The 26,528-nt window shown below is 52.3% G+C and overlaps 1 protein-coding gene across 3 annotated transcripts in view; it reads left to right on the forward strand.

Moving 5' to 3' along the window:
* Positions 1 to 26,528, forward strand: part of LOC147678668 (beta-1,3-galactosyltransferase 5-like) — a 176,773-nt gene that overhangs the window by 88,720 nt on the left and 61,525 nt on the right. Inside the window, exon 3 of one of the 3 annotated variants that reach the window (XM_086946122.1) lies at positions 14,166 to 14,224. The exons of the other annotated variants lie outside the window; for them this stretch is intronic. The gene's annotated coding sequence lies outside the window, so the exon portion shown is untranslated. The remainder of the gene's footprint in view (positions 1 to 14,165; positions 14,225 to 26,528) is intronic. 3 annotated transcript variants of the gene reach the window in all.

Consider the following 26,528-nt stretch of genomic DNA (forward strand, 5'->3'; position numbering starts at 1 on the left):
CGCACTCAACACCGGGCGAGACCACCCCTGCTGCCGGGCCACCCCGAAGCGCACTTCCCCTGCCGGAACTGCAGATTTACCAGCATCGAGCCCACCAAACCACCAACCAGAGAACCCAACCACCTCTGCTGCATCCTCCTCAACACTCGCTCTGCTCGCAAACACGCCATCGAACTCTGGGACCTGCTAGACTCTACCGCCCGACGTCGCCTTCCTGACGGAGACCTGGCTGAACGCCACCTCAGCACCAGATATCGCCATAGCCATCCCACAAGGCTATAAGATCACCAGCAGAGACCGCACCAACGGAGTGGGAGGGGGAATCGCCAGCATCCACAAGGACACCCTCAGAGTCTCGACTAACACCGACGACACCCTCACCACCGCCGAGCACATGCACTTCCAGATCCACACCGACCCCAACACCACCCTCAGAGGAACACTCGTCTACAGACCACCCGGACCACGACCACAGTTCAGCGACACCATCGCCGACCTCGTCAGCACCAACGCCCTCGCCTCCACGCACTACATCCTCCTCGGGTACTTGAACTTCCACCTTGAGAACAACAACAACGCTAACTCCACCGCCCTGATCGATAACCTCGCCAACCTCCGACTCAAACCGCTTGTGATGACACCCACCCATGCCGCTGGACCCCATGTTCTCCACAAGCCCCCACGTCTCCTTCAACCATACCACTGAACCCCACTGGACCGACCACAGATGCGTCCACTTCACCTTCAGGAATCCCACCGCACTCAACAGCTGCCACGCCGCTGCTGGGTCAAGGTCACCAAGGACCAACTGACTACCACCCTCGCCCTGAAACCACCCACCGACCCAGACACCACTGCGACCAACCTCAAACAGTGGATCAACAACTGCGCCAACACCCTCGTTCTCTCAAGACCTCCACAACCAACCACACCAACAAGAAAGCCGCCTGGTTCACCGAAGATTTCCGGATCTCCAAGCGCACCTGCCGGAAGCTGGAGAAGAAATGGCTCCATGACCGAACACCAGACCGCCACACAGCCCACAAGAACGCCACCCGCAGACACCACCAACTCATCAGGACCGCCTTCAAGGACTGCCTTCAAGGACCGCTTAGACAACAACGCACACAACACCAGCTCTTCAGAATCGTGAAAGAACTCTCCAACCCCAGCTCCAACACCAACGACATCCCACCATCTCAAGACCTGTGCGACTCCCTGGCCACCTTCTTTCACCGCAAGATCACCGACATCCACGACAGCTTCAACTCCGACACCCCCGCATCCACCACCGAGTCCACCACCCCTGTGACCATCACCCGCACCAGTCGCCTGACCGCCTGGTCCAACGTCAGCGACTAAGACACCATCAAAACCATGAACTCCATCCACTCCGGATCCCGATCTGACCCCTGCCCTCACCACTTCTTTAACAAAGCCAGCACAACCATCGCGCCCCACCTCCGGAAAACAATCAACAGTTCCTTCAAGACCGCAACCTTCCCGGAAAGCTGGAAGCACGCCAAGATCAATGGCCTTCTGAAGAAGCCCAAGGCAGACCCCAAGGACCTCAAGAACTTCCAGCCCATCTTCCTGCTCCCGTTCCCGGCAAAAGTGACAGAGAAGATTGTCAACAAACAGCTAACCCGCTACCTCGAAGACAACAACATCCTGGACCCCTCCCAATCCGGCTTCCACAGCAGCCACAGCACCGAGACCGCCCTCATCGCCGCCACTGACGACATCAGGATCCTGATGGACAAAGGAGAAATAGCCGCCCTCATCCTCCTGGACCTATCAGCAGCCTTTGACACAGTCTGCCACCGCACCCTATCAGCTTGCCTCCATGACGCCGGAATCCAAGAGAAGGCCCTGGCCTGGACCTCTTCCTTCCTCTCCGGCAGAACCCAGAGCGTCCGCCTCCCTCCCTTTCGCTCGAAAACCACTGAGATCATCTGCGGCGTCCCGCAGGGATCCTCCCTCAGCCCGACGCTGTTCAATATCCACATGGCACCGCTCACCCACGTCGCACGACAACATAACCTCAACATCATCTCCTACGCCGACGACACCCAGCTGATCATATCCCTCACCGAAGACCCCCACACTGCCAAAGCCAACCTCCACAGAGGAATGAAGGCCGTAGCCGACTGGATGAAAGACAGCAGACTGAAGCTGAATTCAGACAAGACGGAGGTCCTCCTTCTCGGACCCACCCCATCAGCCTGGGACGACTCTTGGTGGCCCACATCGCTAGGCACAGCCCCGGAACCCACAGACTACGCACGCAACCTGTGGGTCATCCTCGACTCCACCCTCTCCATGACCAGGCAAGTCAACGCCATCTCCGCGTCCTGCTTCAACACCCTCCGAATGCTTCGCAGGATCTTCAAATGGATCCTTCCCGACACAAGAAAAACCGTCACCCAGGCCCTCATTACCAGCAGACTGGACTACGGGAACGCCCTCTACTCAGGAACAACAACCAAGCTCCTGAGACTACAACAAATCCAGAACGCTTCGGCACGACTGATCCTCGACATCCCCCGACGCAGCCACATTACACCCCACCTGAGAGGCCTGCACTGGCTCCACGTCAACAAGAGGATCACCTTCAAGCTCTTCATCCACGCACACAAAGCACTACACAACACTGGACCTACATACCTCAACAACTGTCTCAGCTTCCACACACCCCACCTGAAGCCTCTGCTCAGCCAACCTCGCCCTCACCACGGTTCCTCGTATCCGGAAAACCACCGCCGGCGGAGATCCTTCTCCTACCTCGCCGCCAAGACCTGGAACGCTCTCCCTACCAGCCTACGACACTCAGGACCTGCTGGCCTTCAGAAGACTTCTCAAGACCTTGGTCTTCGATCAGTAGCGCCCCCCTCCCCAGCGCCTTGAGACCCTCACAGGTATGTAGCGCGCATTAGAAAGGCAGTGATTGATTGATTGATTGCGTCAACCAATGCAACTGTGCAGCCAAGTAATAGGTTTCAAAATCAGGTACCGGCCACCCACCCTCTGATCGTGGACGCATCAGTACTTTCAGTTCAACCCGCTGTCTCTCAGTGCACCATAAGAACCTCGTGATCATGGACGCAAGTTGTTTAAAAATCTGCGCTGGTATCCAAATCTGCAAGGTTCCAAAATAGTACAGCAGCCAGAGTATGGCCACCATTTTAAGTAAAACACACAAGATGATGGATGGAATGTTGCACAATGGCAAAACATTCACCCCCCAGTCACAGATCTGGGTTTAATCCATCGTTATTTTGCTCACCAAGCCACCCCAGTTCAGACATGGCCATATGCAAATCAGTCTTGACCCTGTGCCTTATGGGAACAGGCCAGACCGAACTGCCAAGCCATGTCTTCCCTTGACCGGAATCAAGCATCCTAGGACCGGTTCCTGGCTATCAGTCGTCTTCAGCCAGGATAGCTTGACTCCAGTGGCGTAGTGAGCACGGGACCCACGTCTGGGCATACCCTTCCCACATAGGGTGAACAGCAAAACACACAAGATGTTGGACGGAATGTTGCACAATGACAAAACATTCACCCCCAGTCACAGATCTTGGTTTAATCCATCATTATTTTGCTCGCCAAGCCACCCCAGTTCAGACATGGCCATATGCAAAGCAGTCTTGACCCTGTGCCTTATGGGAACAGGCCAGACCGAACTGCCAAGCCATGTCTTCCCTTGACCGGAATCAAGCATCCTAGTAACCGGTTTCTGGCTATCAGCCGTCTTCAACCAGGATAGCTTGACTCCAGTGGCGTTTTTTTTTGTTGAAAACCTTTATTGAATTATCAAAGCATTACAAGCGCAGGCCTACAACCACAAGGGCCGGCCGCAAACTCAGGATATAGATTCAGGTGGCATGCAAATGTATACGACCGCGTAATATCAACGTGACAAGCATAGCTTATGATTGCAAGTGCCATTAAGCTAAGGATATCAAAGGTTTCATTTTTTTGGTTATGAAGAAGCAGTAGTGGCTGCACTATCGATGGCGTCACACCATAGAATAGAATTAAGAAGTGATGGGGGGGGGGACGCACCCCGCAATGTAATCAGAACCAGGTGATGAACATTACAGCCTTAAATATACTACGCCTGCTAAGGCAAACAAAGAGCAAAAATCAGTATAACAGCGAGCGATTCAGCTAGAGCATCATCCCGAAAAACCCACCCGCCAGAGAAGTAAGTCATAGGCAAGTATAGACGCCAGATAGAGAAAGAAGTGAGATAGAGAGAGACAGCCAACCTACTGAAGAGGAAGGAAAGCCCCACCTGGGAGAAAGAGAAAGGAAAGAGAAAGAGACCATAGAACAAAACAAACTAAAATAATAAACCCCCCCCCCCAACATCCACCACCCTGCACCCCTGTAATGGCTACGGCCAGCCCCACTAACAGCGTGCCTGTCGCCCCAGAACTGCCCTAAAGAAAGGAAAGAAAGCGGAGGAGGAGAGCAATAGACACACTCCCGGTCCCCATTACACCCCACCAGCAGCAGCCTCCCCAAATTCCATGTCGACTATTAAAGCAAGTACGGAACACGTACATGGGGAGAACTCCAATAAAAACCTCCCGTCTCCCAGTAGCATACACGGTGCATATCCGGCATAAAACAGATAGAAAAGCCATCCCCGAATGTCAAAGTCCACCCTGACCAGTTTGGTTCTTCACGAAAGCCCATGTCGTCCAAGCCACAGCAATCACGAAGAAGGCAAAGCGTCCAAGACAGTTCAAAACAATGGCGACGGATCGAGGAGAGGAGACAAAATGGCGGCATCCGAAAAGTCGACAATTGAGGATGAAGAAGGAAGACAAACCTCTCCGATAGTCACTGAGGAACTGTCCTTGGCGGTAAAAACCTTTAGCAACAGTGTTCTGTCGAACAGGAATGTAGCAGGGACAGCAAACAACGATCACAGGTGCTCCCTCCATAAGGCCAGAGTCAAAATAGGTTAAAACAGGCTTCCGTCCGGGGGTCTCTAAATGGTGCGGAGAATAATCCACGGGGTCCAAGGCAAGCTGACAGCTTGTCGGATTATCCGCTTCTGGTTCCAAGTGCGCATTATCCAGCTTTACAGACATCCGTTGGCACAGGACGGCAAAGTGAGAGCGGAGCGCCCCAATGGCGGGCATTACGGACCTCAGTGTTGGTGTACCGTCAGTATCTCCCATCTCCTCCGGCATGAGACGGGGCAGGATTCGGATCCCTGAAACACCGTCCAGGAACCAGGCACACACGGGGCTTATGACAACAACGAGCGCCCACACAACAGGCAGGGTCGGTATTTCGCCTCACGCGGGGGCCAGTCCGACAACCCGGGCTCCCCAAGGGGTTACCGGACATAGGACTCCCGACCGTGGTCACCGATATCACATGCGTCACTGTGCCTTGTCCTTGAATGAAGCCGATTACTCAGTTGCCAACTGGAATTAGAAGGATTGGACCGAGGTCGGAAGACCAGAAGCAACCCTGGTCCCACAGCCGATGTTGATCACTTCCAACCCGGATGGGTCAGAAATCGAGGTCCCGGCGGAAGCTCTGGAATAGGCCGAGAAGTAAATTCGACGTAACTTTGTCACCCGGTAAGTTGGAGGGTCCGGGTTTGCACCGCCGGAGTCAGGAGCACTTCATACGTGTGGGAGTCCGGCGTGCCTGAAGGATAAAGAGCAGGATATACGAGCTGCCGGCGGAGGTCGGCGGAGCCGGGAGCTTATGCGGTCATCTTGGATCGTAGCATAGCTCCTCCCCCCTCCAGTGGCGTTTTAACGCAGATCTGTGTCCGGCTCCTCTCCAGGGGTCTAGCAAACGCCCGCAAACATGTGGGGCTCTCGCCGCTGCTCAGGGCGCAGCACGCTTGCCGTCGTCAGCAGTCCGCTCGACGGCCTCCTCAGGTAGCAGGAAGGCCTCCGCACCTCGTCAAAGGGGATGAGCCGAGACGCGGCCGCCCGCTGCACTCCGATAGCCCCACCCACTGCCAGATCATCAGTCGCCACACAGTTTCTGTATCGCGGCCTCAATAACAGCCACGGGGCCTCCCATATCCTGAAACCGGAGTTCAGATCTCCATGGTCGTTGCTGCGTTCGGCGCCTTAGCCCCAGCTTCCATTTTGTGAGCCCCCAAAGTCTCGGGCGATCCCTCGGTCTCCGCTAGGTGCTTTTGCCGGTCTTCCCGATCCTCACCGCAAGCGTGCAATCCCCTCCGAGGGCTCCGGTAGCGCGATATTCAGCCCCATACGTCCTTTGGATCAGGATAAACGCGAGGCTGATGCGGAGCTCCCTGCTCACGTGTCCGCCATCACTGTTGGCCAAGCCAGGCTCCCAATATGCTGCTATTATGACACCACTTGCAAAAAAATCATTCATGCATGACATTAATACTCATTTGTAGTAAACACTACAAAAATGTTTTACTTACCAAAGAAATGCAACCACGCAAAACTGCAGATCAACCACTGCCGAAACAGCAAACAAGAATCAAAAACTTTGCACTAGATTAAAAAGGAGAAATATAGCATTAGAATCACATATGCTAATAATTCCCTAGTCCACACACTATCCACCAGCCAAGCAAAGGTGGTAGGTGGGCCTAAAAGCATAAGGCCGATCTGCCCCCACAGGGAGCAGAAACAGCAAAACAATTCACACTCATAAAGGGGGAGCAATCCTTGCCCAAGTGGTCATTCCCCAACACCAACATTTAAAAAGCCCTGGTGTCTAGTGGCTTCTGCCCCCCTAGGGGACAGATGGGCCTGAAAACATATGATGGATCTGCCCCAAATGGGGCAGAACCGACGACAATAAATGCCTCATAAAGGGGGGCGACCCTTGCCCAAGAGGCCGCTCCCCAACAACATATTTAAAAAAATAATAATCCCTAGTGGGCTCACAGCAACTTATTTATAAATAAGAATAAATTCACGGGGGCAGTCCACTACAAAAAAATGTATTCACTAAGGGGAGCGACCCTTGCCCAAGGGGCTGCTTCCAGACACAAAGGCACTTTTAAAAAGAAAAGAAAATCCCTAGTGGCCTGGTAGTCACATAATGCCTTATTATTCATCTTTTTTTTATAGACACTTTCCTTTCCTCCGATGCCTTTTTAAACACTCCCGACGTTTAACTCACCACTGCTCTCCGGATGCACTGGAAGCAAATGGCTTCTAGCATCATGTAATGTCAGCGTGCGAGGCGTGGTGATGTCATTATATGATGTTTGGGTGGGGGGAAGCGTGTTGGCTTACCCTTTGATTGGGGTAGAGGGCAGCTTTAGGGGCGGCCCACGGGGGGGCCAGCTTACCCCCGTGGGTGGGTGCTAGGACGGCCGGGAGCCGTCCGACGCACGCACACGCCCACCGTGACGTCGGACGGCCTGGAGCCGTCCGCATGGAAAAGGTTAAAAAAATATTTTTTTATCTTGTCAAGTTTGCGATGCGTTCAAAGATGGAGGAAAATGTCAGGCTATATCATCTGACAAATTTGGCTAATTCTTTCAGAATGGACATTGGCGTTTCTTTTTTTTCTGACTGCAAATTGAGAGCGTTTTGTAAAGTGAATTGTGTGAAAATCTTGCATTTGCATTTTTTCACGTGTGCGATACTCTGAATGTTTTTTTAATATAGCACAATGTATTTTTTAAATAAAGCACAATATATTTAAATATTTGGTTCATATTGAGTTATGTTTTAAATATGATTTTTGAATTAATTTAGTACCATTGTTTCATAACTTAGCAACCTTGATGTTTTTCTGTTTTTCTCCTTGATTTTATATTTAAGAACACTTTCTTGTGTAGTTTTGTACACATCATATCACAAAAGTCTTCCATTGTGTTTGCTGTGTTATTGTATGCACTAGTGTTGTTTCTTTATCCATGAAAAGGGATTTTTTAGTTTTTTACATATCCGTTCCTTTTCTGAGCATTAGGGTAACTCCCTTACGTTTTTGCAATGTAGTGGCACTAGGCCATGACTTTAATATCCTACCTTTGTCCATTTAAAAAAGGACCAAACTTGACCTATAAACAATCAGGCGGCTGCAGCCTCTAGAACACTCCCCACAGAGGTCAGTTCCCTCAGATTTTCTACTGCAAGTCATGTGAAGGGAGTCTCTCAGAAGTTTAGTTTATTCTTCAAACCAACTGATTTCAGGAAACGTCTTCTCAGATAAGGCAATTATTTCTTTCTAATATTACCCTTGGACATTCTGGCAATGTCAGAACATTCTAAAAAGGGATTAGTCAGGCCATGTAACACTTGTGGCAAAAAGAGACTATAAATTGATGACCTGCCTAAAAAGTGCATTTATTGTCTCTGTCCTGATCAAATAGTCAAAGACTGTAAAATATGTCCCACTTTCTCCCAGAAGACCCTCAAAGACAGGGAGGGAAGACTTCTGTTGTGGCTACAGAGATTTAAAACTAAGGACAACCCAGTCTATGCAGGAGACATTGATTCTTTGAAATCTGGCAAATCTCACAAATGGATAGATCCTCTGACAAGGAGTCTTCTGAACAACCTAATTTATTTATTTATTTTTTATTTATTTATTTGATTTGTAAAGCGCTACAGCTACCCAAAAAGGGTTTCCCGGCGCTGGTAGAAAGATTGAGTGCGGGAGAGGAAGGGAGGGAGATGATAGCCAGGTCGGGTCTACTGGTTGAACAGCCAGGTTTTCAGGGATCTACGGAAAGTGACGAGATTGGTTTCAGTGCGCATTTTTAGGGGGAGGGAATTCCATAACTTCGGACCTCGGTAGGAAAAAGACCTGCCTCCCATTCTGGAAAGCCGGACTTTTGGCACACTAAAAAGGCCCTGGGAAAAGGATCTGAGATGCCGAGTGGGAAGATAGACATGAACCAGGGATTTTAGGTATCTTGGGGCAGAACCAAATTTGATCTTATGCATAAAGCAGAGAGTCTTAAATTTTACTCTGCTCTCAATTTTAAGCCAATGCAAAATTTTAGGTGTTCCGACATGTGTTCTCTTCTGTGGCACTTGCGCAACAGACTGGCCGCAGCATATTGTACACGCTGCAGTCGTTTCATTACAGCTTGGGTTGCCCCTAGGTAAAGGACATTCCCGTAGTCAAGCCTTGAGGTGATTAGGGCATTGACTACAGATTTCTTGGTGTCTTCCGGGAGCATCCATATTATCTTACGGAGCCATCGCAGGATTATAAAACACATGGCAGTGAGTTTCCCGACTTGAGGCTGCATCGTAAGTCCTTTGTCGATAGTTATACCTAGGTTACGGACTTGGTCACATAGGATGGGAAGAGGGCCCATGATGGATGGCCAGTGGGAGGCATTCCATAGATCAGGGCTGGGACCAAAGATTAGAACCTCTGTTCTTTCTCCGTTAAGTTTCAACAGATTGGTCCGCATCCAGGTTGCGATTTTGGCAAGGCCAAATTTCAGGGGCGAAGGTGAGTCCTTGTCTGTACTAGACAGTGAAAAGATTATTTGAGAATCGTCAGCGTAACTAAACATGGTTAGGCCTTCATTTTCCGCGATACGGGCAAGAGGGGCCACGTATAAGTTAAAAAGCAGGGGGCTGAGCACCGAGCCCTGGGGGACACCATAAGGGGACTGATAGACACCGGAGGGGCCTGTGTTGGAATTAATTTGGAAAGAGCGCTGATCTAAGAAAGAGGTTAGCCAGTCAAGAGCAGTTCCCCTTATGCCTACATCAGAAAGGGAGTCGAGCAGGATACTGTGAGAGATGGTATCGAATGCTGCACTGAGATCAAGTAATATCAGTGCAGCAGAAAGTCCCTTGTCAACTAGGCTCCGCAGATGTTCTATGACCCCCAGAAGGGTAGTCTCGGTTGAGTAACCGGGTCGGAAGCCAGACTGAGAGGAGTAGAAGATGTCATTTACCTCGAAGTAGTGAGCCAGATGGTTATGAACGTGTTTTTCCAAAAGTTTGGAAAATGCGGGTAACGGGGAGATCGGGCGAAAGTTACCCAGAACTTTGGGGTCAGCCGTAGGTTTCTTTAACAATGAAATGAAATGAAATGAAATGAAATGAAAAAGAAACTTAATAAAGCGCTCTGTGGCCAAGCGGCTTTCTGGCGCTGGGGAAACACATCAGTATCTACAGAGGGACCCAAGAGGTTTAGCCAGGGAATGCCTGAAGAAAAAGAAAGGTTTTAAGAGCTTTGCGAAAGTGAGAAAAAATAGGAATAGAGCGGATGGAGAGAGGGAGGCTGTTCCAGAACTGGGGGGCCAGCACAGAGAATCGGGTACCCCCGGTACGTGATTTGCGGAAGCGAGGGACATGAAGGAGAGAAAGTGATGAGGTGCGGCTTGGGGCGTGAGAGGTGATAAGAGAGTTGATGAAGTGCGGGGCAGAACGAGCGTGCGCCCGAAAGGCCAAGCAGGCTAGTTTAAAGTAAGATCTAAGGTGGACCGGAAGCCAGTGGAGGGACTTGAGGGCAGGAGTGATGTTAGAGGATTTGGGAAGGCGAAGGATAAGGCGGGCCACCTGGTTTTGGATAGCCTGGAGGCGGCGAGTTTCGTAGGCAGGAATGCCTACGTACAAGCCATTTCCGTAATCCAAGCGGGAGGTAATGAGGGCCGTAATGATGGTCTTGAGAGCGTCAACAGTAAAGAACCGGGAAATCTTACGGATTAAACGAAGGGAGGAAAAACAAGAAGACACAACAGAACTGATTTGGGCATGCATGGTCAGATCGTTGCTGATCTTGATGCCCAGAGTCCGAACAGAAGAAACTGGGGAGGGGGGGGGGACCGAAAGAAAGGGGCCAGTGAACTGGGGACCACGGGTTAGAAGAGCCTCCAGTAAGGACAAGCTCTGTCTTGTCCGGATTGAGCTTCAAATGATTGAAGCTCATCCACTGGGAAATGAAAACAAGGGTGGAACAAAACTTGGGGAGAGAGTCAGCTGGGGATGAAAGATCAAAGACGAGCTGGAGGTCATCTGCGTAGTTGTACACAGAGACCCCCAGCTCGAGAAGAGATAAGGGGGCGGATATAAAGATTAAAGAGAAGTGGGGAAAGGGAAGAGCCTTGAGGGACCCCACAGGTAACAGGGCGAGGGGGAGCAGAAAAACCAGAGAGGTGAACTGCCTGCGATCTGCCTTGCAGGAAGGACGCGATCCAGGAAAAGGCAGTGCCTTGGATGCCCGCTGCGCTGACACGGTCGAGAAGGATGGCATGATCAACCGTGTCAAACGCAGCGGACAGATCCAAAAGGACCAAGGCTTGGGGGAGGTTGCTGTCGGCTTTCCCCTTAAGTTCATCCAGGACCGCGAGGACCACTCCCTCAGTGGAGTGGCCGGGACGAAAGCCCGCCTGGTGGGAGGCCAAGATATGATTCTCCTCAATGTAGGTGGAGAGGCAGGATGTTACGTGGCTTTCGAGAATCTTCCCTAAATAGGGGAGAAGGGAGATCGGCCTGAAATTAGATGGGAGAGAGGGGTCAAGGCCAGCTTTTTTCAAAATAGGGAAAACTATAGCAGATTTAAAAAGGGAAGGAACACAACCCAAAGCCAGAGAAGTGTTGAGGAAAGTGAGGGGGGGGGACAGGGCAGCTAGTGTAGAGAGTTCTGAGAATCCGTGCGGGAGCACAGTCCGCAGGAGAGCCCGACTTGACCTAAACAACCAGGTGGAGGAAGAGCTCAGATGAAATGGGTTGAAAATGATCCAAAACGGAAGGGAACAGAGGAGGATAGCTAGAAAGTTCAGGTTGAGACACGATGGGGATGTGACCTTAGCATGTTTCCATGGTATAGGGGCAGTGGCAGAGACGAGGGACTGGTTTAAGATTTTACAGATCAAAGACAAATGCCTGGTGTCAAGTTTTTTGAGTATTGACACAGGGAGAGGATCTACCGGGGAGCCCAATTTTAATTTTCTAACAATTTCTTGTAGATTTTGGATAGTAATCTCAGGCCAGCAAATTAGAGGGTGATATGTTGGTGCAGATTGTGTTTGCTGATTATTATTGGCAGTATTGTTATTTGTTTCTTTCGGTTGCTGCTTAGAAATATCATCATAGATTCTTTCAATTTTGTTTGTAAAAAACTGAGCCATTTCGTCACATTGAGCATTATTCAAAGAGGGGGGATCAGCAGTAGACTTTGATCCTGCCAATTCTTTAACTAAGTTAAATAATGTCCTCGATTTGTTAGATGCAGCTGAGATAGTCTGGGTGACATAGGCTGCACGAGCTGCAGCACACTCCCTATGGTATTGCTTGAGTTCCTTTTTGTAGGTTTCCCCAGAAATATGAGAATAGTCTTTCCTCCGGAGACGCTCATAGCGTTTACATTTGGATTTAGCTGCCTTGAGTGCGTCGTTAAACCATGGCGCTGGAGTGTTGTGAGGTTTAATTCTCTTATTAGTAAGCGGCAGGCAGATGTCAATGGCTCCCAGGAGCCACCTGTCCGTTGAAGCAGCTATGGCCTCCATGTTAATTTCGTCACTCAGAAGATCCTCAGGGACAGAGTCTAACGCTGAATTCAGTTGGGCCAGATCAAGTTTATTCCAGTTTCTGTGACCATAGAGGGATGATATGTAGGGAGGGGACGAGGCTCCCCCGCCAGGGATAGTAAAGTATGTAAGAAAGTGATCTGACCCTTGAAGGGGCAAGGCAGGAAAGCATTGGATCTGAGGGAGGTTGCCAGATATAGGGTCGAGTAAGTGGCCATCTCTATGAGTGGCCCCCTGATTATGAAGCATAATGTGCATGGCCGCCAAGTCATTGATCAGATTATTGGCAGCCGTATTTTGAGGGTCGTTTAAGTGAATATTTAGGTCCCCTACAATCAAGAAAGTGCTTGTGTCAATCAGAAGAGAGCCTACTAAATCAGAGAACTGAGATGTCCAGGTTGTTGCTGAGCCGGGTGGCCGGTATACCAGTAGGCCGGTTAGTGTAAAGGTAGGAAGCAATGACAGTTTAAAACAAGCTATCTCACAGGAGTTCAAGGATAGGGGTTCAAGATAGCATTTATAAGATTTTTTATAAATGATAGCTATTCCTCTCCTAAGAAGGCTGTTAAGAAATTCCACCATGATGCAGCAGGTCATTTTAAAATGTCTCAGGAGAAATTACAGCACAGACCTTCTTCTAAAGTTCCTTTAGAACCTACTACATCATTTGAAAAATAAGTGTCCAGTAAATCCCTTCCGTTGACGACGGGAGCACTTGCTGTGTAAAAAAATCGAAATTCCTCCAGTTTCCATATTGTCGATGATGCTCTCATCAACCTTGATGTCTACCTTCTTTACAGTGGCGGCGCCATTGATAATGTCGTCTCCGGCAGCGTTAACTATCATAGTAGCTTGCAGGTTGTTATTGACAACGACATTGAAATCGACTCCACTGTCTCCAGTCCTGTTGACGAAGCATTCATCTAAGTGTTCGTTGACAACGAAGTGGCCTATTCATTGACGCAGACATCCATATCAGCGGATCTCTTAAAGAAAACACTGTTGACGGAACTCTCGGCGACAACACCGTTGATTCAGATACCGTCTCTCGATATGTCAACGTAGCAGGGCCAAGTCCTTTTAGCCATGACGGGGGCTCTTTCCCCTTTCAGCCTGGAGAGAGATTTTTAAAGGTTGGCTAGCGCATTCAGCCTACCGAGCGTTTTTGGCCTGCTGGTTTAAGTGAAGTGATCGCTGTTGTTTTCTCTAAATTAACTTGACAAATGGCACAACCAGATAGTTATCTTGTAGACTTTACTTATTATGTTCTACGTCGAGGTCCTGTGGGCAGGCACATGACCATGACGATTGAATAAATACCGCTGCCCACGTAAGGATGGTCCCATTTGGATGCACGGACTAGTATCTGCATGCCTGTTAATTTTGCCCAACCTGACCTCGACCACGGAAGTCCTAGGGTCTTTGATGTATACATGTCTAGTTGACACAATTTTAAACTTATGCTGAATAACCATTGATATTTTCTCTTACCCGGTTCTCCTATTTTGTAGCAAGTCAGATTTGATCCAATTAACTGCGAGTGCTTGACTAACCCACTGCAGAAACTTTCTCTCCTTTCCTTGTTGAATTAGAAGGTAATGGGGATTGATGCACTTACCAGTAAGTTTACAGACTAATGACATTCGGTATTAGATATCTGATTTTTGTTTCCCTCTGACTCTAGGAGCCGTAGGAGCCCACGTCTTTTGACTGTACAGCTTAGTATTCCTGCTGTTCCCCCGAGTAGGTATCAGTTTACCGGTTTCATCTGTAGCATTCACAAGAATTCTTTCACACTATGTCCCTTTTTCACACACTGTTCAAATTGTTCACAGGTGCTCTTCTCTGCTTTTGTCCTGATGAAGACCCCCATCGGAGGACTGAATTTACCCTCCTTCATAGGGGTGGAAACGTTGACAACATACACCTGCATCACAAGCTCTGATGACTGACTTCCAAGTAGTTGATGTCTATTAGAGTTACGTGTATATCCGGGAACAATTGACCTGTTTCGGGCTGGAAAAGTTATATTATGTATAACTGATGTATATATGTCACAACACCTTTTCCATGTCCTTCACCCACACGTTTTCACTTATTTCCCTTCCTATACTTAGAGCACTGTAAATACGTATTGCGCTGTTATATGCTCGAGCAACTGTGTTGCCAATAATAACCAATGCTTTGAATTAAAATATCATTATATGCCAATGATTCAGAAAATAAACTGGATTTATGCATTGCATGAAAAGAGAGCCTGGTGCATGCCATATTATTTATTGTTCATTACAAGTGTTGCTACCGCGACCACTTACTTATTGAACTGTACTCCTCGACTGCATCCAACAACCCTGTCTACACAACAAACACCACCTCCTCAACCGCCAACATTGCAAATCTCAGTTACTCCTCTATCATCTCTACCATTGGCAGATCCACCTGTTCGTGACCCTGGCACTTCGGATGGTGATCAGGAAGAAGAGGGAGAGATCAGAGATCACTTATCCACTATTAATGAGTGGGATGATCATTTGATAACTGCACCACCTCCTCCGGTACCACCTCCAGTGGATTAACCGCCGAAAGATATAGGTGGTTTCTATAAAATGGAGAGGGCAGCGAAGCGTTTTCAGTTGCCTTTCACTACCAAGCAGACAGACTGATTTCTTTATGACTTTAGAACCAACAAAAAAAATCAGTAAGAGGGATCGTCTTTATAGATTCTATATTGCAAGAGGAATACGTATCATGAAAAGCCAGCTACAGTGGTGGCGGTTATTCCCAGATTGGATAAGAAGGCACTGTATGATGCTCCAGCATGCTATATTAGACAACTAAGACCGGATTCGGTCATCAGTCAAGCAGCCCAGAGACACTCCAGGAATTATTCCACCCCTATCACAACACTATCAGATAGGGATGGATGTCCCCTTGACATTATTCGTAAACGTTTTTCCAGCATGGTGCAATAACAGTAAGAGCAGCAAATTCTCTAGCAATACTAGGTAGATTTGACAGACAAATGTGGTCGGATACGGCACAATATCTGGATCAACTTCCAGAGGATGAGGGGCGCTAGGTGGGGCTCGACCGAGATAGCCGCACACCAGTAAGGCTCTGGCCGAGTCTGGCGGACAAATATACATAATCCCTATCCTTTGATGCAGAAAGAGCTATAACGAAGAATATCCAGGCACTGGAATTTTGGCTGACATGCGGTGAGGTTGCATTGGCGCTGGAGCAAAAAACTGAGTGGCAGCGACCAGAGAGAGCTCTATGCTGGGAGCTGGGAGACAGCGGCGGGAAATAGGCAAGGCCGTGGTCGTGTAGGAGAGCGCAGGCCTGCCCCTCATTTTTTTTTTTTTGAAGACGTTTATTATTGTGAAAAAAAAGTGCAGTACATATAGCAAAGCCTACAACCCTGCGGGCCGGCTGCGAGAAGTCCGTGTATTGTTGGGACATAGGGTTACAGGGGAAGACATTATGCATCGTCTCGTTTGTTGTCTGGCGTGCCTTGTCACTAGTAGATTATGCATACTCTTCGCATTTCGCACACGATCATTTCTATAATTGACGTCTCATTTTACATTTTTCTATAATTCAACCATTAACTCTTCAACATAAAACAGGGCTGTTCACATCGGTATGTCCCAGTGTGTCTGTGATGCCAGTGCTGCACCACGTACCATCAGTGCGCACGGCACCAATGTCCCATCAACTTGTTAGGCATGCGCTGGTGGCGCATCAGTGAAATGTGGGATCTATGGTTCACTTGTATGGTTAGCTGTAAAGCTGGTGGGGAACAGGTTCGGTGAGCGGTGGTGTCCCCCCATCTGTCGGTTCAGTGTACGGCGTGTGTGGCAGACATATGTGTCGCCCCTGTTGCACTTTCGGTGGGTGTCACCCGCTCCCGTGTTCCCTGCCGAGTGTCCAGTCAGCGGCACCTGTCCGCCGCTGTGTGATGGTGGGTATTCACGCAGCTAGTAAGAACAGGAGTGCGAAACCTTTAACATGGGATTGCGTAGGGGTCGGAAATGGGGGGGGGGGAGTGTACTCGTGGGGGTTGTGTCAAGGCAATGGTGCTAAGAGCAGTGGTCGGGCCATTGTGTGGTGGAGGGCTCTCGTGTGTGTGGCTGATTGTGGTCGTGGCTTGTGTGTCGGGGGGTCGGTGTTGCTCTCATGGAGGGGGGGGGGTGAGCGCGGCGTGCAGCCCTGTCTATGGTGTCGCCGCTCGCGGGGCGCCTACCCTTCTCAGCTGTCTCTGCGTGAGCCCCCTGGCCTCGCCCTCCCCCCGCAGGGACCCCAGGATGTCATCCCAGACGTGTGCGATCGGGAACTGCCTCAAACCCGCTATCTCCTCTCCTCGCAGTGCCGTGCCCTCTGCTCTGGCCCAGTTGATAAAGGATGTGTACCAGTGTGCGGGGGTTGGCGGTTCTCTTCTTTTCCAGTGCCTGGTGAGCAGGCGCTTGGCCGTGATAAGGCCTAGGTCCCAGAACCGGGCCTGTGTTTTATTTTGCTTAGTCCTCTTGTATAGCCCAAGAACGCATGCCTCCCACGTGTTAGGTAGCCCCGGGCCTGTGCTGTGTGTCAGGAGCGATGTCACCTCCCCCCAGTATGTGGACAGAGTCGGGCAGCTCCAAAGCATGTGCAGGATGTCGGCATCCCGCAGGTCGCATCTGGGACAGGCTGCGGTGTCTGTCGCGAAGTATTTATTTATTCTGTCTGGCGACAGATATGCCTGGTGCAGTATGTACAGCTGAATAGTGCGGAAGCGGGAGTTACGTGGGACGTTCACAGGGCTGGCTAGGACCAGTTTCCATTCTTTGTCTGTCCATTCCCTCCCTCGGTGGGTCGCCCATTTGTCCCTAATCGGTTGTGTGGGCCTCTGGGTGTGTATGAGGAGCGCCTGTGCCAGCCAGTGTGTAATGTGTGAGCCTCTGCCCATAACATGTAGGTATTGGATCAAGTGATGGAGTGGTGGCTCCTCCTGGATATCCCCCCAGGACTCCGTGTACGCCCTCACCACTGACGCGTGGAGCAGGAATTGCCCCGCCGGCAGGCCAGTGCTCTCCGATAGTTCCGCGAAAGGAAGCAGGCCCCCGTCCGTGTAGAGGTCTCCCATTGTCTCCACTCCGGCGGCAACCCAGGGTTCCATGTTGCGTAGCGACACCATCCCATTCCTCCGGGGGGTGCCCAGCAGGGGAAGGGCGGGGGCATACGGCTTGACATTCTTTGTCAGCTTCAAGCAGCGAAGGAAACATTTGCGGGCTACGGCCATGTGCAGGGGCAGAGGGCGAGGTTCCTTGGTCAGTGGGTGAAACAGGGCACACACCTGCGGGTGCGTCCATTGGTAGTCCGCGTTGGCGGTGTCGTCGAGGTGTGAGTCGCTAAGCCAGTACGTGACCCATTGCAGCTGTGCTGCCAGGTAGTACAACTCCATATTGGGGACCGCCAGCCCTCCCTCCGCCGTCGGGGAGTACAACTTCGCCAGGGCTACTCGTGGGCGCCCCGCGTTCCAGATTAAGCCGCGGAGCATCGACTTCAGTTCGCGGAAGATCCTTGTGGGGACATACAGTGGGACATTTGCAAAGTGGTAGAGTAGTCTCGATAGCGCAATCATTTTAGACAGAGCGATCCGGCTAGGCACATTCAATGGCAAGGTCTTCCAGAAGTTCATCTGGGCCCTCAGCGAGGACACGGCGCGCGCCAGGTTGCCCTCCAGTATATTCTGCGGGTCTGTAAATGTGCAGCCCGAGGTACTTGAACGTAGTCGGGTACCAGGTAAGCCGGGCGCCACCAAGGTGTACCTCGCATTCCTCCAGGTCCGGGCTGAAGGCGTATACTCCGGACTTGGTCCAATTGACCCTGAGGACCGACACCCCTTCAAAGGTCCGGAATATGTCCGACAGTGTTGCAGGCACCGCAGTGAGGTCTCGCACATAGAGTAATAGGTCGTCCGCGTATAGCGAGACCGTGTGCACCCCGGCAGCCAGCGGGATCCCCCATTCCACTCCCTTGTCCCGCAGTAGAGCTGCCAGGGGTTCGATGGCCAGGGAGAAGAGAAGGGGCGACAGGGGGCAGCCTTGTCTGGTACCCCTGCGTACCCGCACCGTCTCCGACAGCAGCTTGCCCGTCCGTACGCGGACGCTAGGTCTCTGGTATAGCAGCCCGACCATGTCCATGAAGGCATCCCCGACACCGAGTTTGTCCAGCACCGCTCCTAAGTACGGCCACTCCACCGAGTCGAAGGCCTTCTCCAGGTCTAAGACGAGGCACCCCGACCTCGGCCAGTGTATTGTGGCCGCTTCCTGGACTCGGAAGAGACGTCGCAAGTTGCGGGAAGTGCTCCTCGCCGGCATGAACCCGTTTTGGTCTGTATGTACCAGTGCCGGGACCTCCAGGGTCAGGCGGCGGGCCAGCAGGGAGGTGAATACTTTGTAGTCCGTGTTCAACATGGCTAAAGGCCTGTAGGACCCCATGCACGTGCCATCCCTTCCTGGCTTCAACAGCGAAACCAGGTTCGCCTCGTTTAGTGAGTTTGGGAGCGCCGAGTCCTCGATCGCATGTGCATATAGCTTGAGCATCTCCGGGACCAGTACGTCTGAGCAGGCCTTGAAGAACTCGGCAGGCAGGCCATCGGGGCCGGGAGACTTGCCGTTGGACAATGCGAAGATGGCCTATCGCATTTCCTCTTGGGTGAATGGGCCCCCTAAGTCTTCCTGTTGCGAGTTCGTCAGGGAAGGCAGTTGGATGTCAGCAAGGAAATCCGCAATGGTGGCCGCTGAGACCCTTAGCTGTGACTTGTATAGGGCCTGGTAGTGCCCCACAAATGCCTGGTGTATCTTGCTTTGTGTGTACGCGATCTCCCCTCCAGCTGTCCGAATAGCGGATACTGGTTCCGTGCGGGATTCCTGTTTGACCAGCCAAGCCAGCAATCTCCCCGGCTTGTCGCCGTGTTGGTGCACCCGCGCTGAGTGGGCCGCGAAGTTGACGTGCCTCAGTCTTTCTAGTAGCGCCACATGTTCCTCACGGGCCTCCCTTAGCCGGTCACCCGCGCCGATCACCGCCTCCCGCTCCCAACGGAGCAAGTCCGCCTCCACCCTGCATAGGTCCGCCTCTAACTTCTTCTGTATGCTCCCTTGTGTGCCCAAGCAGTGACCCCGTATCACCACTTTGAAGGCGTCCCATTCCACACTCGGGGAGGACGCCGTGCCCGAGTTGTCGGTGAAGTACTGTGCTACTCGGGCCTCGAGGGCGTCTCTGAAGGCGGCGTCGAGCAGCAGAGCGGGTTGTAGCCGCCACGTGGGTATGGGTGGGTGTGGGCGTTCCCATGCTATTGCCAGCGTGTGTGGGTTGTGGTCTGAATGTGTCCGGCCGAGGTATTGCGACTCAGTAATGTGCGGCAGCATTTCCGTTGTCACCATGAATCTGTCCAGGCGGACATGTAGCGTGTGTGCCCCCGAGTAATATGAATATACCCTGGAGTCTGGGTTGTGCGCGCGCCATGCATCCCTGAGGTCCCACTGTGTCGCCCATCTTGTGAACGCCTTCGCAGCCCCTAAAGATGTAGCATCTGGCCTGGGCGGGGTCGAGCGGTCCAGTACAGGGTCTAGCACTGTGTTGTAGTCACCTCCCAGTACCCAGGGGACTCCGTGCCAGGGCGCCAATTTTTCCGATAAGTGTGTCAGGAAGCTTCCCTGGTCTGTGTTCGGAGAGTAAACGGACGCCAGGACTACTGGCTGCCCGTCCATCCGACCCTTCACTAGTACATACCTCCCCCCCTGGTCCGTGAGCACTTCCGACATTGTGAAGGGGGTGCCCGGCCTAACCCACAGTAGTGTCCCACGGGCAAACGAGGAGTATTCTGTGGCGAACAATTGACCCCTCCACCTGCGCCGTAGTGCAGCCACTTCCGCCCCGCATAGGTGTGTCTCCTGCAGGAGTGCGATCTGTACTTGCTGCCTTTTCAGGTAGGAATATATCTGGTATCTGCGCGCGGGTGTGTGCATTCCCCTGATATTCCAGGTGCATATCTTAATCGAAGTCATATTAGCGGTGCGTACTCCTCCCCATCCCTCGTACAAACAGCAGCTCCACCAGGGGCCCTCCCATCGCCATCCTCAGCATGCCCATCTCCACCCCCCGTAGTACACTTAGCATTGTTCAGGTAGACATTAGGTAGGGAAAAAACAATAATCAACATTAACCAACTGTGGGCGAGACCCACTGAAATACCAAAGGGGCAGTGGCGAAACGAGCCACCGTCCATAATCTCAATTGAGAGGGACAACAGTTCCAGTCTAAGGGGCAGTGCGCATAAGCACGGTTGAGGCTAAGAGGAAGTTAAGTCAGTTAAAGGGATTCCAGTTCCATCCCCGAGCCTCAAATTGCAGGCCGTTTGCTGGCCACCGGCTGTGGACTGGCACACGACGTCGCTCTGGTCCCATGGGACCCCGTTTGTGTGGACCCCGGCCATTGGGGGGAAGGGTCGCGGTTCTGTGCGGGCTCTCGGCCCCAGTCAGGGAGGGCACCCCTCCCCTTCCAGGCCGCATCTGCAGACGGCCAAGGATGAGCACGGGTCAAGGGGCAACCCCACCATCACCAACCCCGTCAACCACCAACGCCACTTAGGCAGTACTCACTGTTTCTGTGGTCCGCTGTCCATTCGGCAGGCAGGGGGGGAGAGGAGCGCACCCCCGGTTGCACCTGGCGCTGGCTACGCCTCAGCGTCCCGTCGACCATTGCCGCATCCCCCCCGCCTGGACGGTCATTTTCCAGACTTCTCCTGTGGGGCTAGTGGATCAGGTCTGAGGTTTGCGGCGTGACCACCGGCAATTCCACAGAGATCTGTGAGTTCGGGATCCCGTAGATGGCTTTGTCGTCGTCGCTGGGGGCTGTCTGCTGTCCGTCCTCGAGGTGTGATTCCTGGGAGGGTGGGTTGCTGAGCTGGGAAACTTTCCGCATCGCATTGCGTTGTTCCTGGAGCATCTGATCCAACGGTGGAGAGTGTCACGACCCTTCCTCTGCCCGCTGGGACTGTTGAGTTCCGTGTCTCCGGCGGTGCCGTGGGCCGCGCCGCCTGGGCCTTGCCTCGCCCCCACGATGGTGCTTGGGTGCCGCGTCTGTGCCTCCGTCCAGCCACTCGCTGACCTCCCCGGGGGTCCCGAAGAAGTACGTGTTGTCCCCCGCCACCACTCTCAGCTTTGCGGGGAAGAGCAGGGATTATTTGAGGCCTGCAGTGTGTAACCTCCTCTTAACTTCCAGGAAGTTTTGTCTCTGGCGTTGCACCTGGATGGTGTAGTCGGGGAAAAACATGATCGTCGCATTGTCTATGCGGATTTCACCCATCCGCCTCGTTTCCCGCAGCACTGTGTCACGGTCCCTGTAGTTCAGTATCCTGAAGAGTAGTGGTCTTGGGTTGGCGCCGGTCGCGTAGGGCCTGGTCGGTACTCGATGCGCGCGTTCCACGACAAAGTGGGGCGAGAGCGTGCCTTCAGGCAACAGGGTCCGTAGCCAGTCTTCCACATGTTGTGCGGGGTGGTTCCCTTCCCATTTTTTCGGGACACCTACGAGCCTGATGTTGTTGCGTCTCGCCCTCCCTTCCGCATCTTCGGCCCTGTCTTCCAGGAACTCTACTCTGTTCAGGAGGTCCTGCACGTGCCTGTCCGTTTGGGTGACTTTGGGCTCGATCTCCTTCATCGCGCCCTCCAGGACCTTGGTTCGGTCGGACAACTTCTTGTGGTCGTCCCGCAGGAGGGTCAGGTCCACAGCCACGCCGTCTATCTTGGACTCTAGGGAGGTCCTGGTCTGCTGGAGCGATTGTTCCATTCGCTCGACGGCCGCCAGCACGCTGTTTAGTCTCCTGGCCAATTGTTCAGCAGCCATTTTGTCGAGCTGCTTGTTTTTTTTCCCTTTCTGCGGGGCCCCACCAGTCCCGGTGCGGGTCCGCACCCCTCCTGACATGTGCGGGGGTGCACGTCCAGCAGAGTCGTTGTCTCCGCCACTCTGGTGGCACCTCTGGGATCACCCCCCCGCCTGGGTTGGGGGTCCGTTGATCCGAGGTTCCCCTCTCGACCGTGGCCGGCGTCTTCGCAGGGGGGGGGTGGGGGGTCTGGTGGGTCTCCTCCCCTCCGTGGCCCAGCTCCGCCACGCAGCCCCTAGTGCAGCGGGTGTCCCAAGGGTCCGGGTGTCTCGTGTGTGGTCGGTCACCCCTTCCTGGCCTTTTTTTCCCCCCTGCACGTGTGCCTGTGCGGAGGGGGGGGGGGGGAGTCCGCAAATGTCTCTCCAGGTGTCCTCACTGCGGGGGGGGGGGGGTGTCCGCTGTGCCACCAGCCGTTGATCGCAGGCCTGACCAGGGGCACTGGCCCGTGGTGGCGAGTTGTAGGTGGCCTCTCCGCCCCAGTCCCTCCGTATCTGCGCTCGTGTCCGTGACTCCCCGGGTGGCGCCCGGTGTTGTGCGGCGCCCCAGGGGCCGCCCGGCTCTCCCCCTCCTCACCGGATCAGTTCACGCTCCTCGGTCGCCTCAGGCGCGCCGGTGGCAGTTTTACTGGATTTGCGGCGTGGGTGCTGGGCCCTCGTCGTCCTCTGGTCAGGGCAGTAGCGACAGGGCTGTGCCCCCGCCGAGCCCTTGGCGGTCGCCCTCTGAGCGGTAGCAGGCTGCTGGCGGCCCTCGGGGAGTGTGGGCCGGGCGCGGTGGCGAGTAGTGGGCGGCCTCTCCGCCCCGGTCCCTCCGTGCCTGCCTGTGTGTCCGTGACTCCCCGGGTAGCGCCTGGTGTTGTGCGGCGCCCCAGGGGCCGCCCGACTCTCCCCCTCCTCACCGGGTCAGGTCGCGCTCCTAGGTTGCTTCAGGCTCTCCGGTAGCAGTCTTACAGGGGCTGCAGCGTGGATGCTGGGCCGTAGTGGTCCGCTGGTCGGGGTAGTAGTGGCGAGGCTGGCCTCCGCCGAACCCCCGGCGGTCGTTCCTAGTGTGGCAGCAGTTCGCTGGCGGCCCCCAAGGAGTGTGGGCCGGGGCCTTTACGCTGGGCCCAAGCCCCGGTCTCTCGTAATTTCACTGCCGGCCGGGAGGCCTCCGGGTCCGCAGGAGGGTGGTAGGACAGGCCGGGGTCCGGCCCGACGGAGCCTCGGGTCAAAAGTCGGCCAGGCTGTCGAGACGACCTCCGCGGGTGTCCGCCTGCAATTTCCGGCGGCCTCGATGTATTTTGGCGGATAATTGGCTAGGGGAAGGGGAGCTTTTCACGGAGCTCTACCCGAGCACGTCCTCCACCATTGCGTGCTTAGCCACGCCCCCATCAGGCCTGCCCCTCATGTGGGTGGTGGTACGGAGTGCACATTTTCCGGAGTAGCAGAGATCAGCGAGAGTGCACATCGTCTTATCCCCTGAGGTGAGCAACTACGGAGACTGGGAGCGGCGTATGAAATATACCGCAACTGGGGCCGGAGAAAGATTGACTGGCTGCTGGTTCGGTTAGAATCTAGCGGCTGTGTAGCGGTGCGACGTGGGGCCCGGCTTCCTGAAGGCGCAAGCGTGCGCACTTAAGGAGAGCTTGCTGTTTTAAACACTGGGGGCTACCAGCAGAATGGTGTAACGGGACCACATAATGCACGGAGGCCCACCATTGATCAAAAGCTGCGCAACGCGGCACCCCGCAGTGGGTGAGAGGGACGACCGCCATTTTAGAAGCCTAGTACGGTCTGAGAGACACACGGGACCTGTTGTTGACATAGAAGGCTGGCATTTGAGCAACATCCTCGGCACTTCGGGTCTGGCGCCTCATACAAGGAGATACAGCTGCTGCAATCGGTGTGGCATCTGGTGCTAACTGCATAGGAAATATTGAATGTTTTGGAGGGATTGGGAGGCTAAAGCTAGTGGCGGCCATTTTATAATGCAGAATGGAGAACAGAAAGAGGACATAAGTCTTGCTTGGAGGATTCTGGCACGCAGTGGATTGACAATATGGGACGCACCGATGCAAACAAACAAAGATACCGTTTGAAACGCGCAAGGCGCCCAAAACAGGCATAGCGGAGCAAGTGGACTCTGATACCGCGGAAAACCAGGAGGAGGATTGGAAGTCATTGCTGCTTAGCATGAAACATAGCTTGACGTCCATTGATGCGAAAATGGATACTATGAATGCGAGAATGTACTCTGTTGTGCATAAGTTAGATTAACTTGAGGAGTCTGAAACCAGAATATCTGAGTTAGAGGATAGGGCCACAGCAAATTAAGAATGTGTCTCACAAATGGATAGATTCCTTAAGATAATAGCGGATAAAAACGAGGACTTGGAAGCCCGCTCAAGACCGAACAATGTCTGAATTCTTGGCCTGGCTGAAACGACCAACACAGGCCGCATGGAAGATTTAATTGAAAAGCTTATAGTTGATCTGTTTGGCAGAGATTCTTTTTCTACACACCTGACAGTGGATAGAGCACACAGATCCCTAACTGCGCGCCAGCCCCCGGGAGCACCGCCTCGCCCGGTGATAGTTCGCTTTCTCAATTACAGATATCGGGATACTGTTCTACGCCTTGCTCGGGAGAAGAACAAAGTCCCCTATGATAACACTACGTTGGCTTCTTTCCGGACTTTACAAAAAACGTGCAGGAGACACGGCGAAAGTTTGCAGCAGTGAACAAAAAACTACAGGCTCAAGATACATCGAGGGAAACCGCGCCTCTTCCAGAATACGCAGCAGGCAGAAGATTATCTTAAGCGCTGCCGCCGGGCATCCTCAAAGGAGACTGGAGATCGCCAACGTTCCAGAGCTCAGTCGCCGATGTTGAATCCTTACTGAAGATAAAGGCTCCAACTAGAATGAATGTGACTGTCTTTTACAAGCTACCCACTACAAATTTGTATATACTGATAAAGTATTAAATTAGGCATCAACCTGCTAACTGTTCTGCCCGGACACTCACCTCCTTACCAAAATAACTGCTCTCCTGCTGAGGGTCAGGTGGCAAGTGAGTGTGATAGTGGAGGGGAGTGTGCAAGGCGTGCGCCCCTAGTGACTTTCCCGAGGGTGATCTCCCTTTTTTCTTTGTACAGAGGTTTTGTAATTGTTAGATTTAAGGTTCTAAAGGTAGGGGAGGGTACAAATGCCCGACGAGTTGGGGATGTCAGAGTGGGTGGGGGGGGGTTGTCCTAGCCCGGCAAAGGTATATGTTGTTCAGCTAACACAGGGTAGTGACCTATGCTTTAACATTATATTCATAGTGTGGGGGGAATGGCAGACAATGTTCATATTAACAGCAAACTACACATTATCACGGAATGTCCGTGGCCTGAATAACACGAGGAAGAAAAGGCAGGTAATAGGGTACTTTGAAGGGCACCACATAAACATACCCCTACTGCAGGAAACACACCTGAACCCAGAGACCAAACCCCAGTTTGCCATAAGATGGGCATTGCATCGATGTTTCTCTTCATATTCTGCATACTCTAGGGGAGTAGCCATTTTCATCAAACGTGAAGTCCGATTCGTGCTGGGAGGGTCGGAGACTGACTCAAATGGGAGATATTGCCTCAATACAGGCATAATATATATTGATGATGTATTTTTTTGTGATTTTGGGTGTGTTTGTTTGTCCCACACCACTTTTCCATCTTCGCCCGGATGAAGGTGTTGCCCTGGCGGGGGCTATACATCGAAACGCGTGTTTGGCGTTTAAGCTATCTCGTGTTTGTGGATTGTAACTCCTCTCACCACCAGGATGATACACGAGAATTTGTCATCTGAACATGTGGCAGTTTCACCATCATGATGTATTTGTGATGTTATGAATTTGTTTGCCGTGCAGTATGAATGTATGTGCTAATCTGAATGCATGTTAGTATGATTGATCTTTCTGGTTGAGCTGTGTGGGAAACTGTGTATATGTATATTTATTTTCTAGTACCATATTTCTTATGTATTTATCCTGAAAAAGTTTGATAATCTTGTTTTGTTAATATGAAAATAAAAATGAAAAATTATTTTGATAAAATCATCTGATGGTTGGACTATTGAATATTTGCAATTGTCAGTGCTGGTTACC

Source organism: Lissotriton vulgaris, chromosome 12, assembly GCF_964263255.1.
Source record: "Lissotriton vulgaris chromosome 12, aLisVul1.2, whole genome shotgun sequence".
NCBI classification, from domain to species: domain Eukaryota; kingdom Metazoa; phylum Chordata; class Amphibia; order Caudata; family Salamandridae; genus Lissotriton; species Lissotriton vulgaris.